At 39.9% G+C, this 17,673-nt stretch overlaps 1 long non-coding RNA gene across 2 annotated transcripts in view; it reads left to right on the top strand.

Annotated features, from left to right (window-relative positions):
* The window catches only part of LOC118606530, a 255,284-nt gene that overhangs the window by 192,734 nt on the left and 44,877 nt on the right, over positions 1-17,673 (top strand). The window contains exon 4 of one of the 2 annotated variants that reach the window (XR_004952493.1): positions 1,080-2,647. The exons of the other annotated variant lie outside the window; for it this stretch is intronic. This is a non-coding gene — a long non-coding RNA (uncharacterized LOC118606530). Of the gene's footprint in view, positions 1-1,079; positions 2,648-17,673 lie in introns of those variants that run through there. 2 annotated transcript variants of the gene reach the window in all.

The following is a 17,673-nucleotide window of genomic DNA, read 5'->3' on the forward strand; positions in this document are numbered from 1 at the left end:
AAATTATATGCTTTTTGCATGGATAATTTGACTAACCTCAGGATTTTAAGTCTTGTCCAAAATATAAACATCTCAGCAAACTTATAATTTCCAAGTGAATTTATTCCTAATGGAGGTTTTACCCAAAGAATTTCCCTTGGTTGATTATTTTCTTGTATGATGTGACTTAATGCACTTCTATCAATAGAAATATATATGCTCTCACAATGGTACTCATAATTTATTAAAAATAAGCATTTTCCATAACTATTTAGGGGAAAACTTCATTGAGAAGATGGTGCATGCATTGAGTCTTCTAGGTATGTGGCATCGATTTCTCCTTGTGCTTAGCACCCCCTGCCCCCTTTGCATATCAGGAGCCCCAACACTCACCGCCACAGCTTTCTGACCCAAGCATCCTATGTATTTTCCTAGGGAAAAGACCTGTGCAGCCACTGCTTGGCCCAAGGGGAAGCTAAAGAGGAACGCTCGCTGCACATTTGTTTGTTCCAAAAATAGAGCCCAAACTTACCACCATGGCAGCTGCTATAAAAATACTTCCTAATCCCTATTCCTGAAGCCTCTGAGCTTTAGGAGCCATTGACACTTTCTACTCTTAGAGCTGTTTCCTTCTAAGTGCATTCTAGGCCATGTTTTTCTCCATGATTCTGTCCTCATTTGTTTTCTTTCAGGGATTTCTCATCATTTTTTGTTTTCCTTTGTTTTTTAGGATTTTAAGATTCTTTTCTGTTATTTCTAGGGATTTAGGACAGAAGTGGACACAGCCTTGTGTTCCCAGAGCACCATCCTGATCCAATCTCCAGAGCATTTATTGTTGAATTTTTTTTATGAACAATGAACCCTAAAATTATGTGTAAAGCATATTATAAATGTTTCCCAAGTATAGAATTCTGAAAGATTTTTTCTTTAATTCTTTACATTGATATAATGCTTCTGAATACATAAAGCATTTTCTTATGGATTACCACATTCCTTCCTAGCGCAACTAGTTTTCACTTTGCTTTTTTTAAATAATGTCTACTGTTATGTTTGGTGGTAATAAGAAATACAGTTAAAATATGGAATATGAATTTTTTTAGGTATTGTTCTGGAAAGTAGGCAAAGGGATTTTTCCTTTGATACGGACTGGAAACTAAGTTTAAGACAGATCGGAGGAGGGAGAGTATGGAGTCTGGAAGGCCAGGTAGGAGATTTCTGCAGCAATCTAAGCACTAACTGAAGAGACCTTAAATTAAAATGCAAATAGAATAGACAAGAAAGTATAAATGAAAGAAATATTTCAAAGAAACACATGATAAACATGGTAAAATGTTGGTTATGAATGATGGGAAGAGAAAATCAAAAGGACGCCAAGGCTTTCAGTGTAGTCTAAAGAAGACAGTGGCATCATTTGTGGAGACAGAGAACTCATATGGAGTGTCTCTAACTCCTCAAGTGCACACACACACCGGTGCCTTGAAACAGTTGCTGTAGCCTTGAGTTCAGTATAAGGTGATTTCATCTTGGACGCCATCCGAGAAAGTTTATTCCTGGAAGTCCTAGAAGGATTTCATTACAACATCATTTTTCACTTACAACATGATTATGCAACTTGCATGTAATAGAAGAGTCATGAGTAAGGCTCCAGAGTATTTGCCTGGCTTGTAAATTAGCCCAAAGACTTGAAATCTGAAAGAAATTTTGGTGAGCCTATAAAGCCAAATTGATGAGAAGTAAGAATGCTAATAAATATATACAATGTGACCTGTGCCTTGATCCTGAATTAGTTTAGGTTTATGTTTGCTGCCCCCAGAAATATTACCAAGCACCGTTAGTAGTAAGATGACCTGATTTAAAAAGACTGGGCAGATAAAGTTGCCTGTGGGATAGCAGATATTTTTGGACTTCTCAGCAAGATTCCTGGAACCATTCTGTTTTCAGCATGACCGGGCTTGACCTGCTCTTTCAGCCCTTGGAAAAATAAATACTAACAGGTATGGTAGTGGAGGAGAGGGGCGAGCCAGCAGGGGCAAGGCTGTGCCTGGCTCCAGATCCTCAGCAATCTGTGAGCACATTTGCATTGCCCTTTTAAGATCTATCCTCCTAGCTTTATCCCATGGCTTCTAATGGGCTTCAGTTTTCTAACTTATACTCAACAGCAAGAGGAAATGCTGTGGAACACAGCTGCCCGGCACACTGTCATCTCTGACTCAAATATTGCCATTTTTTCCTTGGCAATCTACCTAGTCCTATGAGTCCCTTTTTGAGTGTCTAGCAGCCAAAGACTAAAATCTTTGCTCAGAGTGAAACCTTCTTAGATAAAGGCTCTTTAGTGAGTGAGAGATAAGGGAGCAAGCATGCTCTCTAAGCTGTTATTCAAAGTATTGGGATTGGCCTCTTTAACCACCATTTTCAGCCCCAGGAATCCATATTCTGAAAATCAGCTCCTGGTAGATGTTATCAGAGGCATGTGGGTAGCAGGATCTATCCCAGAGTGTCAGAGTAGGAGGTAGAAAAACTTAGTCTTCTTTTTCTGATTCAGTCATTGTTTGTTAAAACTAGTCCTTTGTCTGGTTATCCATATGTGGCCTTTCCCTTTTCTTCAGCTTTCTTGGTGAATATGGAGGTGTTTGTATGCATCCCTATGAAATAAAAATGTTCATGTATTCTTGTTGGTGTTGGGTCTCTAGAACTATACATAGACGTATAGATGTAAGGTTATGTGGGGCATTTTTCAGTAATGGTGGGGGGAGCTTGTCTATGAGTCGCTGGACTGAGTTTTACTCTTTTAACTATATTTGGTCTTGGCTAAGTTATTTAGTCTCTTTGTAATTCATTTTGCTCATATACAAAGTGAATGATTCAGATCTGATGATTTTCAAAGCCCTACTAACTCTCAAAATGTTTTGAATCTTTGCTAATGCTTTTTATCTGGAGTCTCTTCAGGAGAGCTACTCAATCCCAGAAGAAAAGCTGATCACAGGGTCTCCTTGGCCTTGTAAGCTTAGACCAGATCAGGAGATCTGGACTTGGTGGGAGAGGCCTGGGCTGTGGAAAGCCCAGATCACATAAGTAGAGAAGATAGAAAGAAATAAGATAAAAAGGAATCTTTTGGAAGAGTGAGGGATGCAGAAACACAGGCTGTGGACCTCTAGGTCGGTGGTTCTCAAGCTTCAGCTTGCGTTGGAACTGCCCAGAGGACTTGTTGAAAAAACAGCTCGTCCCTCCTCCAGAGTCTCAGATTCAGTAGCTCTGGTGTAATGCCTGAAAATTTTATTCCGACCAAGTTCTCATTGATGCTGATGCTGTTGTTTCTGGGGACCTCCTTTGAGGGCCAATTGCTTGAAGTCATTTTCTTACTTTTAGGTATTGTAGGCCGAAGGTGAGTGTTTTCTTTCTAAAGTGGATTCAAATAGTAGAGGGTCATTTTTTCATGTCCCTTACATCGACTGCAGGCTTGGCGTTGGAAGGAACTGCCTCTGGGACGGTGACTGCTATCACTTCCTGTTGTACTACAGGAAGGTGAGCAGCTACTCATTCCTTTCTGCTGCCATCCAGAGGACAATGAAAAACAACACGTGCCTTCATTTATTTTCCCATTCAACCAATATTTTATTGAGTTCTTACTGTGTTCCACTCACTTTTCTAAGAAGCCGGGCTTCTAATGATGAACAAGACAGACAAAAATCTATCTACTCATGGATTTGACACTCCAGAGTATAATGAAAGAGCTCACTCAATTCAAGGCATTCTCTTTGTCCCAACACAATTTGGTGAACATAGTTTTATTTTCCACCTACTATACATCCAGCCCCCTAACACACAGCTGAGGCTAGGTAAGAATTACATACCATCCACACCCTCAAGAGACTTAAGGTTAAGTAAGCTAGTAAGACCAAACATATGAAGCTACTAGAGTTTGATTCAGGGAGTATTTATTCACAGTGCTGCGTTGTTCAGTAAGTGCTAAATTATGTGATACTACTTTTAAGGCCAATAATTCAGAGGGGAGAGCCACCATGCAGGCCGAAGAACTATCAGTTCAGCTTTTGGGTTCTGCTCCCTTGTCTGTAATGAGCACCACTTAACGCTTACAGCGAAGCCACACTGCTTTGCACTCCATGGCCCCAGTGCCTGGCCTAGTTCCTGCCCAGATAAACTTCTGGATGCAATGACTTCTATGTCCCACAATGCGGGGAGTGACAAACACTTGGTCATTTTCATCTAAAGACTCCCCCGCATACTCTTGGCACTCTCAACTCTGCTTTCCAGGGAAATGTGTGGGCCCGCTTCCAACTGGAAACCCAGCACATGCGCTTTGAGTTCTGCGGAAATTTCCTATTACAGCTGTGTTTTGTCACCGTGCAGCAATATTTAACGAGCACGTTTCTGTAAACAGAAAAAGTTGAGGTAAAATTACGAAGAAACTAAATAGAAATGTACAGAAACAAAGTAACTTAAAATTAAGAAACACCAAAATTGATATCACACTTAGAAAAACGATGCAGCACATTGTAGATAAGACATGTTGAAAGTATCAATAATCAATCAATTAACCTATCCACCCACCATATGATCTCTTTTTGTCAGAGAGAAACTGAAAAAAGACAGACTTGAGTTTAAATTTTCTTTCAACAACTCTGGAACAAATCATCAAATCCATTTCATTTTTGTCATTTTGGTGTCATAAAATGGGTAAATTTGAATGCCTTGACAGTCAAATGGTGATTACTTGGGTACCAGTAGGCACCGTCAGGTGGTTGAGCTGAGGATGGACTATGTTCCTTCTAGTAAAGGTAGTGTGGAGAGCAGTTAAGAGCATGGCTCTGAAGTTCAGACCGAGGTTGGTGATAGTTTTAACCTTTGTTTTTGATCACTCTCTATTCTTCAAAAACGATCCTTTATGCAGAGCATCAAGGCAACTGTCTGATTTAGAATTCATGTCTTAGGGGCCTTAATAGAAGAATATGAGTTTGCTTATTTAGTTAACTTACATATGGAGAGGCCACTGGCTGCAAAACAAGACATATGGGGCCTATTGTGGCTCTGACACTATCTGTGTGACTCTCTGAGCATCGGTATACCTTTCTGAAAAGATCCAGCTTTTAAAACAACAACGACAAAAAACCTATGTTCACATTAAAAACAGACAACACAGCTAGATGCAATAGCCCTCTGCGGCGGGACCATCTATGTGGGCAGACAGTATTCTAAATGGAAACATCCCGGATTCTCCACCTTGCTTCCCCCACCCTCCACGGCGGGTGGACTAGCATACAACTAGCAAGAGAGGGAGGGCAAGACAGAAGGAGGCCTCTCCAGCTGCTGCTCAACAAATTAACCAAAGCTGGTTCACACATAAGCTGTTCTCACTCAGGTCCTCGCCAATAATAACACAGTAAAATGGACAAAACAGGACTTTCATCTTTTTATAAACATCCTTACAGCTTCAAATAGTTTTCTTTCACCTTTCTTTTCCTCTCCAAGCTGCCTTTGGTGTTCACTTTAACCTGATTTCATCTGCATAAAAGCACTACCGGGGAAGAGTGGCCCCGTGAGATTTGTCTTCCTTCTGCAACTCTTAGGGTTGGCCTTGCGTGCGGGGTTGGAATGGCCTGTGGCCAAGGTGTTTTGCTTCTGAAGTATTAATGAAAGCGGCCTCCTCCAAGAATGTCCTCAAATACCCTGAAGCCTCTTAGATGTTGCAGTTTGCATTTAGCTATTTACATTAGCAAAGGCTGTTGCACAAACAGGCGCTGGCGGCCTGTCAGTCAGAGCCCTGCTGGCTTCACTTCAGAGAAGGACTCAGAAGTGTGAGTTAAATGAGCCCAGCAGGCGTCTAACCTCTGGGCCTGGAAAAATCCTGCCTCACAGAGTGATTTGGGAGATGGGACAGCAGACCCCGAAGCTCCTCAACTAAAGCTAGTAAAAGTAGTAATGATTAATGCTCATGTGGAGTCCTTACTGTGCCAGCAACTGCGCTAGTAATCCTCAGAGCAACCTGTCATATAGATACATCTTATTCCTATTTTACATGGAAACCGAGGACAGAAAAATATCTTGACCAAGGTCCCAGAACTGTAAAGGTTGAATGTATGCAGTCTGTTTCCAGATACCGATGCTTTTAACCATTATTCCATATGACCCTGTGAAAATGTACTCCATATAGGTATGTAGTTTTGCATAGACACATTCTGGAACAATTTAGTAATACCGTTTAAAATAAAAACTAATTAACTCATTTAGTGATTCCACTTATTAATGTCTACCTTAGAAAAATGCAGACACTTATTCACCATGAGGCATCAGTCATACCATTGTTTAGTGAAAAAATGCACAACTTAAATATCTGTGTAATAACACATGGCTATTAAAAAAGAATGAGATATATTATGGAGAGATCTTTAAGGTCTATAATTGAGTGATAAAGCAAGTTGCAGAATGAAACAAATGGTGTGATACCACTTCTGTAAAAAAAACAAAAGCAATACTGCCTATTTTCTCTGTATATCTGTGGGTGTAAAAAGGTCTGGAAAAATATTGAAGAATGCTAACAGTGGTTATTTCTGAAAAGGGGTAGAAAGGAAGGTAATGTAGATGCTAATCAGAGAGGTTCCAGCATTATGTGTAAAGTGACCTCTTATTTTTTTCATGTTCTATAATTTTTATTTTTTAATTTTCATGTTTTTCTTATACAATTAAGGATGAATAGAAATTGACAGATGAATAGATAAATAAATTAATTAATTGATTTGAAAGCATTTTTAATGTAGTATTTCAGCTCTGGAAAACCCACACCAGGAATTTAGAATCACAAGATGGTGGGGCTAGAGATTTTGTAGTCAACGCCCACATTTTACCAGTAAGATTATGTAGCGTGTCTATGACCACAGTGAGCCTGGGGTACAAGCCTCACTATGAGCTCACCGTCCGGCAGCATTCCACTGGCAGGTAACCCTGCAAGGTGCTGCCTGACACAGCCAAGAGGATGTTGGTCCCATGCTCCATGAACTTGGTGTATGTGCTCTGATAGCCCTGAGCACTGACAGCTGCTGAGCCTCCAAATGAAACGGCCTTTGACCACATTTTTTATAGACTTTATGACAATTCTTCCACATGCATATTCCTCTTGGAGGAGAATGTTTCTATATTTGAAACTAATTTTTTTGTTTGTTTTGGGTGGCTCTGTGGCTTGGATTTTTTTTTTTTGTTTGTTTTTAATTCTTCTTTGAGAATAAAGAGAAGGAAAAATCCTACATTGCTTTCAGCTTACGCAGCCTCTCCAGAGGTGTTAGATATAAACACAGTCTGTTTCCTGTATGGCTTTCCCAAGGGCACTGAAAATGTGATGATATTTAATTGGCTGTTCCATGTCTTCAGTGCCTTGGTAAAACAGCAGACATAATCATGAAATGAGAAAGAGCATCTGTGGCTGAATCATGAAGAATGAGAGCAGATCAGGAGAAAAGAGCAGCTTCCACATGCAGTTCAGGCCTTAGGGAGATGCTCAGAGAGGGGATAGCTATGAAGTTACGTTTACCTTAAAAAAAAAAAAAATCAGTGTTTAGAACGTTCGTATTGGGGGAGGCGGAGGGGGCACTCTTTATTGCTCATTTGTACACTCTTCTCCCGCAAGATACAGTCCAGGCCTAGGTATCCTCATATAGTCTTAAGAAAAATCACTTTGATTGTTTTCAAAGGAAGGAATAGTAACAGTAGTGACTAACTTACTGAATGCTCATTTCTGAAAAGATTTTTTATTAGACAAATTTTTAGGCTAGTTTTAGAGTTATAGAAAGTTTGAGTGGAAAGCACCGAGTTTGCCCATATTCCCCATTATTATTAATCTCTTGCATTTGTATGGTACATTTGTTACAAAGGATGAACCAAATTCATACATTCTTATTAACTAAAGTCTATAGTTTATAGACTTTGCGTTGTATATTCTATGGGTCTTGACGAACGTATATTGATATGCTGTCACTGTGTTTGTATCGTAACAGTTTCACTACTCTAAAAATCCCCTCCATTTCACCTATTCATCCTTGCCTTTCGCTCCAACCCTCCAAACCCCTGCCAGCCACTGATCTTTTTACTGTCTCTATAGTTTTGTCTTTCTTGAATGTTGCATCATTAATATCATACAGTAGGCACGGTAATATAACCACCATCACAATCAAGATGTAGAATGCTTCCATCACCCCAAAAGGTTCCCTCATGCTCCATCAAATTCTTTAAATGCATTTTCAGTCCTCACTACAAACCTCTGAGGAAGGTACTCTTCCTATGTCTACTTTACAATGAGGGATCAAAACACAGAGAGGTTCAGGGACTTCCTCAGGAGCACACAATGGCTAAAGAAACAAAGCCAACATTTGAACCTTAGTGATCTGAGTTTAGGGCCTGTGTTCTTAATGCCAGTTGTAATGTCTTAATCCCCTGCTTGTACACTACAAAAACTATGGCACTGCACTGCATCATAGAACATAGTCCTATAAAGAAGAATCTCCTGATTTATTAGAAAATAAATATGTCCGTGACTTTCTCAAGGTCCCGGAGTGAATGATAGGATGGAACCTGAGGGATTCTCGACTTTAAACAAGACCTTGAGAGCATACTTTGCTCATAATAGGCACTTCATAAATATCTCTTCATTTGAACCAAGATACATTCTAATTCTCAAAGGGAAATGGTGACGAGCCATGGTGACTGTAAGTCCGAGAAGCTCTAAGATGCTGTGCATCTTCGGGCTTTGCCAGTGTTCTCAACTGCTCCAAAGTCAGAATGCTGTGAAGAAAGCCTGCCATCCGGTAGAAGCTGTAGGGCAGCAGCATAACATTATGATAAAGTGCACTGTGGGGTTTCGGCTTGGCAGCGGAAGATACAGAGAAACAGATTACATATGTGAAAGTGGAAAAATTACACAACAGTGCCTCACTTCCCCCTCTCCCCTCCCCCTTTACCAACCACTTGGAGAAAAAGTCTTCCTGTTGACAACCCATCCCCATCCCCAAGATGATCTCTGGAATGCCTGTTTCCCTGCTGAAAATGCATTAGCGGATTGCCTAACTTCTCCAAAGAAGAAATCCTTAGAAAAGGATTCATGTCTTACAGGACATGAGATCTTTATCACAAATAGTGTAGGGAGGAAGGCTAAAAAGATGGTTCAAAAGTCTCTGACAATAATTATATAAATAGATAACAACGCCTTGTTGGATAACTCATTAGTATAGCTGTAACCTTTGTTTTTTTGAACTGAACTTCTCCTAAGCCAGAGCTGAAATAATCAAAGATGTTTCCTTTTTAAGGAATAGATATTGGAGTCAAAGTTAATTTATTAAGCAATAGTATTTGTCAGTTGGCTATTTTCAGAGAAGGAATAGCAAGCAGGAAATGGGAAGGAGTGTAATTAAACTCTCTAGCTCTCCACTAGTTTATAGAATGAAAAAGTGGCTGGCAAGGAAGTTGACAATAACCAAGTGCTCTAGGTTTAGGACAATAGCAGTTCAGAAGGAACACTAGAGTGTCTGCAGAAAACTTCATGAAGCTTAACCACATCAGAGAGGATAAGCAGGGTTCATGTGAGTGGCTGGCACGTAGAATCCTCTCAATAAATACTTGTTGAATAAAAAAGGGAAGAAAATACATATTTTATGGGTGGAACATATTTTATGGGAGGCACAAAAGTGGAACTGAGCACATTCAGCCAGACTGAGGCCAAAAAAAAAGCAAAAGTAGAACTTAGATGTGATGGATAGAGTAGCACCGGAATGTAGTGGCCAGGAAGGGAAATGACATTGCTGACACCTGTGTGCTACACTCCACAATAAAGGCTACTTATTTTACTTGAGTTTCACATCAGCCTCTCCATATGAACTCTTACCATCTCTATTTCATATACGTGACTATCTAAACTTCCAACACTAAAGAAATTTGTTGAAGATCACACACCTGGTGATTAATAGATAAACAGTTCACACCTTGTTCTCACATCCTGTTCTTTCCTCTGTGCCATACACTTTCTTAAGGGGTAGGCTCCGGGCTAATGTGATAACGCCTAGATAGCCTCTATCCTCAGTTCTTGGGGGCCAAGGGGTGGGGCGGATTAGTAATTTAGGAAATTGTTCACAGTGTTACAAATTTAAGTAATTTAGGAAATTGTTCACAGTGTTACAAATTTAAGACAGAGTAGTAAAGGATGAGAATGGGAGTAATGGGCTTAGAGAAGGAGGCTGAATCAAGTAGTGGCAACAGTGATAAGAAAGGCAAATAGGAAAGTTACTTTACTTGAGACAAAGCAAAGCAACCAAGTGTTAAAGATAAGTTAGTCATAATGGATAAAGGATGGGGATGGGGGGGAGCAGTTCAAGTTAGTCATAAGGTTTGGGGGCTGACAGAGTAGAAAAACATGGAAAGAAAAGACAGCCCTGGGAAACAGAATCATGTGGGTGAGGGAATGAAGTTGACAAGCTCAGTTTGGGACATGTTGATTTGGAAATGATAGCTGGAGACATAAATGGAAATATGCTGCAGGCATCTGAAAATATGAGTCTAGCCAAAGATCGGGCTAAAATATAAAACTGGATGTCTTCTGTACTGAATAAAATCATGAGTCCATCCACAGAATCAGACCCCAAACAGGAGACCGAAGGACAAAGAGAACCCAAGAAAGCTACTACATAGGGAAGAGTTGGAGAAGTGGAAGGTTAACAGAGATAACAGATGGACGGATGGATGGATGATGATAGATGATAGATAGATAGATAGATAGATAGATAGATAGATAGATAGATAGATAGATAGACAGACAGATAGACAGATAGATAGATACAGAATTTGTCATGAAGAAGAAACAGTAGACAATTTATAGGAAAAATGACTAGCTCCCAATACTGTCAAATGACAAAAACAGTGTATTGGTTAGGCTGCTGGCTGAGCTTCTGTAACTGAGAAATCAAAATGGCAGCCTTAAATGGTTTGGGACTAGTGTGGTGATTCCACAGTCAAAGTCCCAGGTTCCTTTCACCTTATTGCTCTGCCTCCTTAACACTGGGTACATTAAATGTGTACCCCAAAAGTTATATGCTAAACTCCTAACCGCCCCCCTCCAATGTCATGGTGTTAGGAGGTGGGGACCTTGGGAGATGAGTAGGTAATAGGTAATTAGGGATTCATACCCTTATAAAAGGGACCCCAGGTAGCTTCCACACCCTCTTTTCGCCACGTGAAGATACAATGAGAAGACAGTAGTCTGCCACCTGGAAAAAAGCTTTCACCAGAACCCAGCCATACTGGTTACAGCCTCCAGAACTATGAGAAGTAAATTTCTGTTGTTTATAAAGTACCCAGTTTTCGGTACTTTATTATAGCAGCATGAACTAAGACACTAGGTTTCCTTGTGGTCTAAATTAGATCCTCCACTTCCTGTTGTCACATTTGTATTCAAGTCTGTAAGAAGGATGAAAAGGGGAATGGGAAAGGAATGCCTTAGAAGCCGCGCACATCAGTTTAGATCCATGGCCATTCCTGGTTACAAGGGAATCTGGGAAATGTAAATCTTCAGCTGGGCAGCCATGTGCCCAAATGAATTTTAATCTTTTACTATGTAATAAGGGAAGCATAGATATTGGGAGACTGTGAGCTGTCTTTACCATGAATGGAAAAAATAATAATAATTTAGAAAAGACTCTTGATTTTGATGAGCTATTGGCTGCTACAAAAGCCTATTTAACTTTTTTCCCTGCCTCTAGTCTTGCTGACTTCCAATCCATTGACCATGCTGCAATTAGAAGTAATTTTCTAAAGTGTCATTCCTCTCCTTGAACACATTATTGACTCCTTGATATTTTTAGGATAGAATCTAAAACTCTAAGCACAGCTAGGCTCCTGTGATTCTAAACCTATCTGCCTTTGAAGAATCACCTGTCTGCTCTTCTTTCTCACATAGTGTATAACACCCTACATTTCTCCTTCATTCAGTTTCTAACATTGACTGGAATGCAGTGTTAATCTCCCACCCCTCTGAGGCATCAAACCTCTTCCCTTCTTAGTATGCTTTCCTCTACTTTGCTTGTATGGCTTCCTGTCTTCCTTCACCAGATACCTACCTTGTCCACTAGGGAACTTTCAGTGACCTTCCAGAACAGAGTTCTGTGCCATATCTCCATGTTCCTGAAGTGCCCTGCATGTCATATGTACCACTTATTCAACTCTGCCTTGTGATGCTTGGCTTCTCAGTGTCACCCATAACTACTCTCAGTGCCTTGAAGAAAAAGGTAGCCGCTTATCCAAATTTGTGCACCAGGAGGTTAGCACAGGACCTGGTACAAAATAGGAGATTCAGAAGTATTAGTTACATGACAGAAAGGCATGACTCTAATGAGAGAAAGACTCAAAGCTATTATTTATCAAAGCAAGTGAGAACGCTTTGGATCCCCTGCCCATTTAACTGTTGTTTCTTAGGCTCAAGTCCTTCTGCTACGTAATGAGAAACTTGTTAATATGCTGACAAATGACAAAGAAAATGAATTACTTTGACAAGGAACATTAGAGTATGGCATTCATCTTACAACCTGAAACATTGTTGGATGTCATGATTCCACGTCTTGGAGTTAGTCAGATTGTTTTTGGCAGTCCCCATTTCAAGGGAGGGAAAATTGCCTATTGTAAAGGAAGCAGCCACAACCCACTATTTAGCAGAGCTCTAAGAGCTTATTTGCTTATTACCATGGCAACCACCAGCCCAACAGTGCACATTAGTATACTTGTCTAGACAGCACCAAATTCATCAGCATTTCCTCTTTTGTATGCCTGATTTTAAACAGGCAGGTGTGGATGCAAGGTGGTACTAAGAAAATATTTTTCTCTCCATGTGGGCAGGAGTGCCAAAGGCATCCTGTGAGCATCTAAATGGCTAGCCTTGCAATCTGCTCTAATTTGAAAGTTCTAGGGTTAGTCCGTGTTTTTCTTTTTAAATAAAGTCTTACTAGAAATAAACTAGAAATATATCCATATGGCCTGCCAACTGAGTCTAAAAATAGTTTATGGAAAGAAAGCTCACAAGCTTTTAAATTTATGACAAACTAAGAATCAAAATATCTTTTAATTGTATTTTTCTCCTTGTCATCAGTATTTTGATACAGATAACCAAAGCCATAAACCAGATATTTATTGACTTAAAGTGTTTCTAGTGTTCCCCCTAAGGGAGGAATTTGGGTAGGGCCGAACTGTCTAAATGCAGTCCCATAAGCATTGCTCAATCTCAGGGTCAGGGCATTCCCCAGGCAGAGCCCCTTCTAAGAAACATGGTCTTAAATCTCTGGCAATGCTGGAAAATCCACCGGCAAGTATCCTCCGGGAATATTTTAGAATGAAGGACCTAGAAAAGACACACGTATATTATTGGAGTTGATGCAGCCAGTGGTTTTAACCAGTTTACAGATATGAATAGAAACTTTGAATTATGTTTGTACTTAATTAACTGTGTGAATGGTGAATATGTATGCATCTTGTTTTAATTGGATGGTCAATAACTGGGGTCAGAGAGGGACATTTGGCCCAGGCCTCCCATTGACAAAGGGCAGCAATTTTAGAAATTCCAGCTTGTCTCCAAACGAGTATATACAAAGGGTCAGAGATGTGCTGACAGGATTGAAACCACATGGCATTCATCTTATACCTTTAAACTTGGGCCCGTTACTGGATCATACTGCTTTGCAGAGCACTACGAGATAGCACAGTTTATAAATCCCATCATTACTGCATGGAGAGCAAAATTATATCAATTTGTATATGAAAAAGCATTGGTCTGTTAAATGTAAATATTGAACATGGAATGTAAAATATGTCATGTCTTTATTTTTAAAAATACATCAGTAGTCTAGTGAAACGAAAGAGGCTGTATCTCTCTTATAGATGAGAAGCCTGTCAGGTCAAGTGTCGCCTTTATTAGCATTTGGTCCCGTAAATCTTTTTGCTTGACTTTATGACATTTGGTGGTTGCTTAATAAAACATTAGTTTAATTAATGCATGAATGAATGAACCATGAATACAAATAAACACATTTTGGTTTCTAATCCAGTTTTCTTAAATTATATCCAGATAGCTATTACATGTGCCTTAGGCATAGTTAGCTAATGAAAGAAATGTCATAACCAGGGGTCAAGCCCTGGTGATTTTGGTATCATCTTATTGAGCTGTATAGCCAGAGAGTCACAGAAATAACACTAAAATATCATTGACTGGGAAAAATCAGGGAAAAGGTAAATGTGTATTAGTGAAAAGTGAACTGAGAATATTTTTTTCAAAGAAATAAAATTTTATTCTTCTCAAGTCGATGTAACTCAGAATTAACTGTGGCCTACCAGATGTTAAGCAAACTGTTTAACCAATTCACATTAACAGCAAGAAGCCCTCTGTATTAGTTTCCTATAATTACTGTAACAAATTACTACAAATTTAGTGGCTTAAAACAACATACATTTATTCCCTTACAGTTCTGGAAGTCAGAAGTCCAAAATCAGTTCCACTGGTCTAAAGTCAAGGGTTTCTTCTGAAGACTCTGAGGGATAATTCATTTTCTGTTTGTTTGTTTGTTTTTGCCTTATCTGTCTTCCGAAGGCCACCTACATTTCTTGACTCACGTCACTCTAACTTCTTGCTTCCACTAGCGCTTCTGCTTCTTCCTTTGACCTTCTTGCCCCCTTCTTATAAGGACACTTGTGATTACATTTAGGGCACAAATGAATAATTTAAAATAATCTCCTTTTTGCAAGATCCTTTCCTTAATCATATATGCAAGATTTAAAAAAAAACACACGCACACGCGCGTGCGCACACACACACACACACACACACACACGGCAACATGCACAGATTCCAAGGATTAGAACATGGATAGCTTTTGGGGCCACTACGTATCTTACTCTATACCTTTTTATCCCTTAAGTTGGATACCAGGTGCCTCATTTTGTCTGAGGTTCATTTTCTTATCTGTGCAACCAGGAAGTTGTATTAAAGTGTTTTTTCCCACCCTTTCGGATATTTTTATGGTCAAAAAAAAGTCAAGTCATCCTCTTCCCACTCTCGTTTCCCTACCCCTCAACATACACACACCAGGGTCAAAGAGCACAAAATCTGCAGCCAGTCTGCCTCGTGCAGTGGCTGCTCCCCACTTACTAGATATGTGACTGAGGCACACCTTTTTTGTGCCTCAGTTTCACCATCTGTGGAATGAGAACAACAATGGCACTTCCCTCTTAGAGTGGGTGTGCGGCTTAAATTAGTTAAAACATGTAGTACGCTTTGGTTGTTTAATAACTATTAGCTGTTAAGGTATAATCTACAGAGTCACTCATATTTCCTTGTAACTTATTTAAATTCAAGGAGCTCAGAAAAAAAAAAAGTGTCAACAGCATAAATAACGAGAACATTTACTCTTGCTGCTCTATTCAATTAGTGCCGGAGAGGGAGAGTGAGACCTCCCTCCGCTCCTCCCCCTCCCCCCACCTGCCTCGCCCTGTTCCTGTGCTCCATCCCCTCTAGTGTAGGCATGTTGCAGCCCTCAGTGTGATTCTAGAGTTTTACTATCTGTGGTGTTTGAACATTATCCCCATAATGCAAGCTAATTTGCAACTGAAAAAGGAAATGCTCTCAACTAAAGAAAGGAAAACGGGCTCCAAGGAGAGTGAAGCCTGTGCTCTCTACCAGTTGGGAGATGGCTTCAAGTTCTTCCGCAGAGCTTCTTCCCAAGTTTTCAAGGGTAACTGTCACTGTTCCCATCTTGACTTCTAAGCATAATCTCATCCCTTCAGAAGATATGACTCCTTAGCTCATCTACAGATTCCTGGACTCCTTACAGTAATTCTTGGAAAGGCTGTGATGTCTCCACTATCCAAACTTCTAGGGCCTCAATTTCAATTGTAAATTTGGGGCATGAACACATTTTACCCAGAAAAAAGGAAAATATTAAGGCATCTCAATAACAAAAGAACATTATGAGTTCAGTTAAGCAAAAACTAGCATTAACATCACCATTACCTACTACAGGGGTCGAGTAAAGATAAAACGAGATGATAGATAATATCTATAAGAAATGATCACTCAACAGTGATATTTAAGAGCAATAATACAATGACACCAGAGGCTCCTGGGTATTTCAGTGCTAAATCACAGAGTGCTAACCAGAGAGGCCTGTCAATAAACACGTCTTTGACACTGGCCTTCCAATCCTATCAGCTTCAAAAGGCATGAAACATCACCCTTTAGAAAGTGCTGAAATGTGAACTCCAACCCAATATTTTTTTTGCTTCTACTCTGCTTAATGCCCAGAACAGGGGTTTCTAAGATTATTCTGGATCACTGAGCCCTATATAACTCTTAAACCTCCCAGGACTGGATTAGCCACACTCACATAAACAAACCTCTACACACAATTCAGGAGTGTACCCTAAGGAAGTGGGGAACCCCAGGGTTAAGAACCAACATTCGGTATGTTTTCTCATGAAGTTTCCATCTACCTTCTAGTCTCATCTTAGACATTATCTCTCCCACCACAACCATATCACAGGGTAGCAGACCGCATTTGGTGCCTGCCCTCAGATCCGTTGGCTCACCTTTTATTTCAGCAATTGCTGCAGAGACCAGCTTCCTGCAGGTGTAACTTAATACTGCACTTCAGCTCTAGCTCTTATCTCTTGCTTTCTGCCCTGGGACTTTTCTGGAAGGAAGGCAAGGATGCTGTTGAGAACAGTCTTGACATGATCACAGGTGCAAACCCGAAAGTACACAGTAGTTAACAATCCATGGGGCAGCCCTTGACCCGTGGTGACAGGAGCTGATGGATAAACACTGCCATTTTCCAGCCTGCAGGTGGACAATTCTGAAGTGTATTTTACACAGTTCCTTGGAAGGTCCCAGAAAGATTGCACAAAGTAGAGTCTCACTTGATAATTCACCTTTGTATTGGTTTTTCCTCTGTCTTTGCTTTACTCTTCTATGACTTCTATACCTATTTCTTGAAATCGTGTCGCAAAATAAATGACATACATACAAGCCCCATCTCAGAGTCTGCTTCTCAGGAGAAGCTCAAGCTCAAGCACACAGATACTATACAAAACAACTTCTAGCTCCACTTTTTTTTTTTTTTTGCTTTACCTTAAGCCTAAAATAAGCCCTTCTCCTTTTCCGTTTGGCAAATCTCTTTATCATTCAAACCATTGCTCCAGCATCATCTACTTCAGAGGTCACAAACTGGATTTGATCTGGAGACATATTTTGTTTGGTTTTTCCTGTTAACATTACTGTTCATACTTGTTTGATGTTTGTTTCCTCGGCTTGTGTCCTGTGAGGTTAAATAGAAGCATTGTATCCTTCATGTTCTTCTTTCTATATAGAGACTATTTGTAAGCATTGGATAGAATGTTGTTGACCATTGGATAGATGGGACAGTTTTGCAACATGTAAAGAGTAATTGACTTAAAGTGCCCCTTATAGGTTATGTGACCTTGGAAAATGTCATTTAAACATTCAGTCTCAGCCACAGTTGGCAATGCATTTGGCTGTAGGTAACAGAAAACTCTACTGCAGCCTCTTAATCAAATGAAGTTTTGTATTCTCACATAATAAAGTCCAGAAATAAATGCCGAACCAATATTTTTGGGGGGTTACTTATTTATTTACTTATTTTTTTGGCC

Source organism: Rousettus aegyptiacus, unplaced genomic scaffold, assembly GCF_014176215.1.
Source record: "Rousettus aegyptiacus isolate mRouAeg1 unplaced genomic scaffold, mRouAeg1.p scaffold_m13_p_8, whole genome shotgun sequence".
Lineage (NCBI taxonomy): Eukaryota > Metazoa > Chordata > Mammalia > Chiroptera > Pteropodidae > Rousettus > Rousettus aegyptiacus.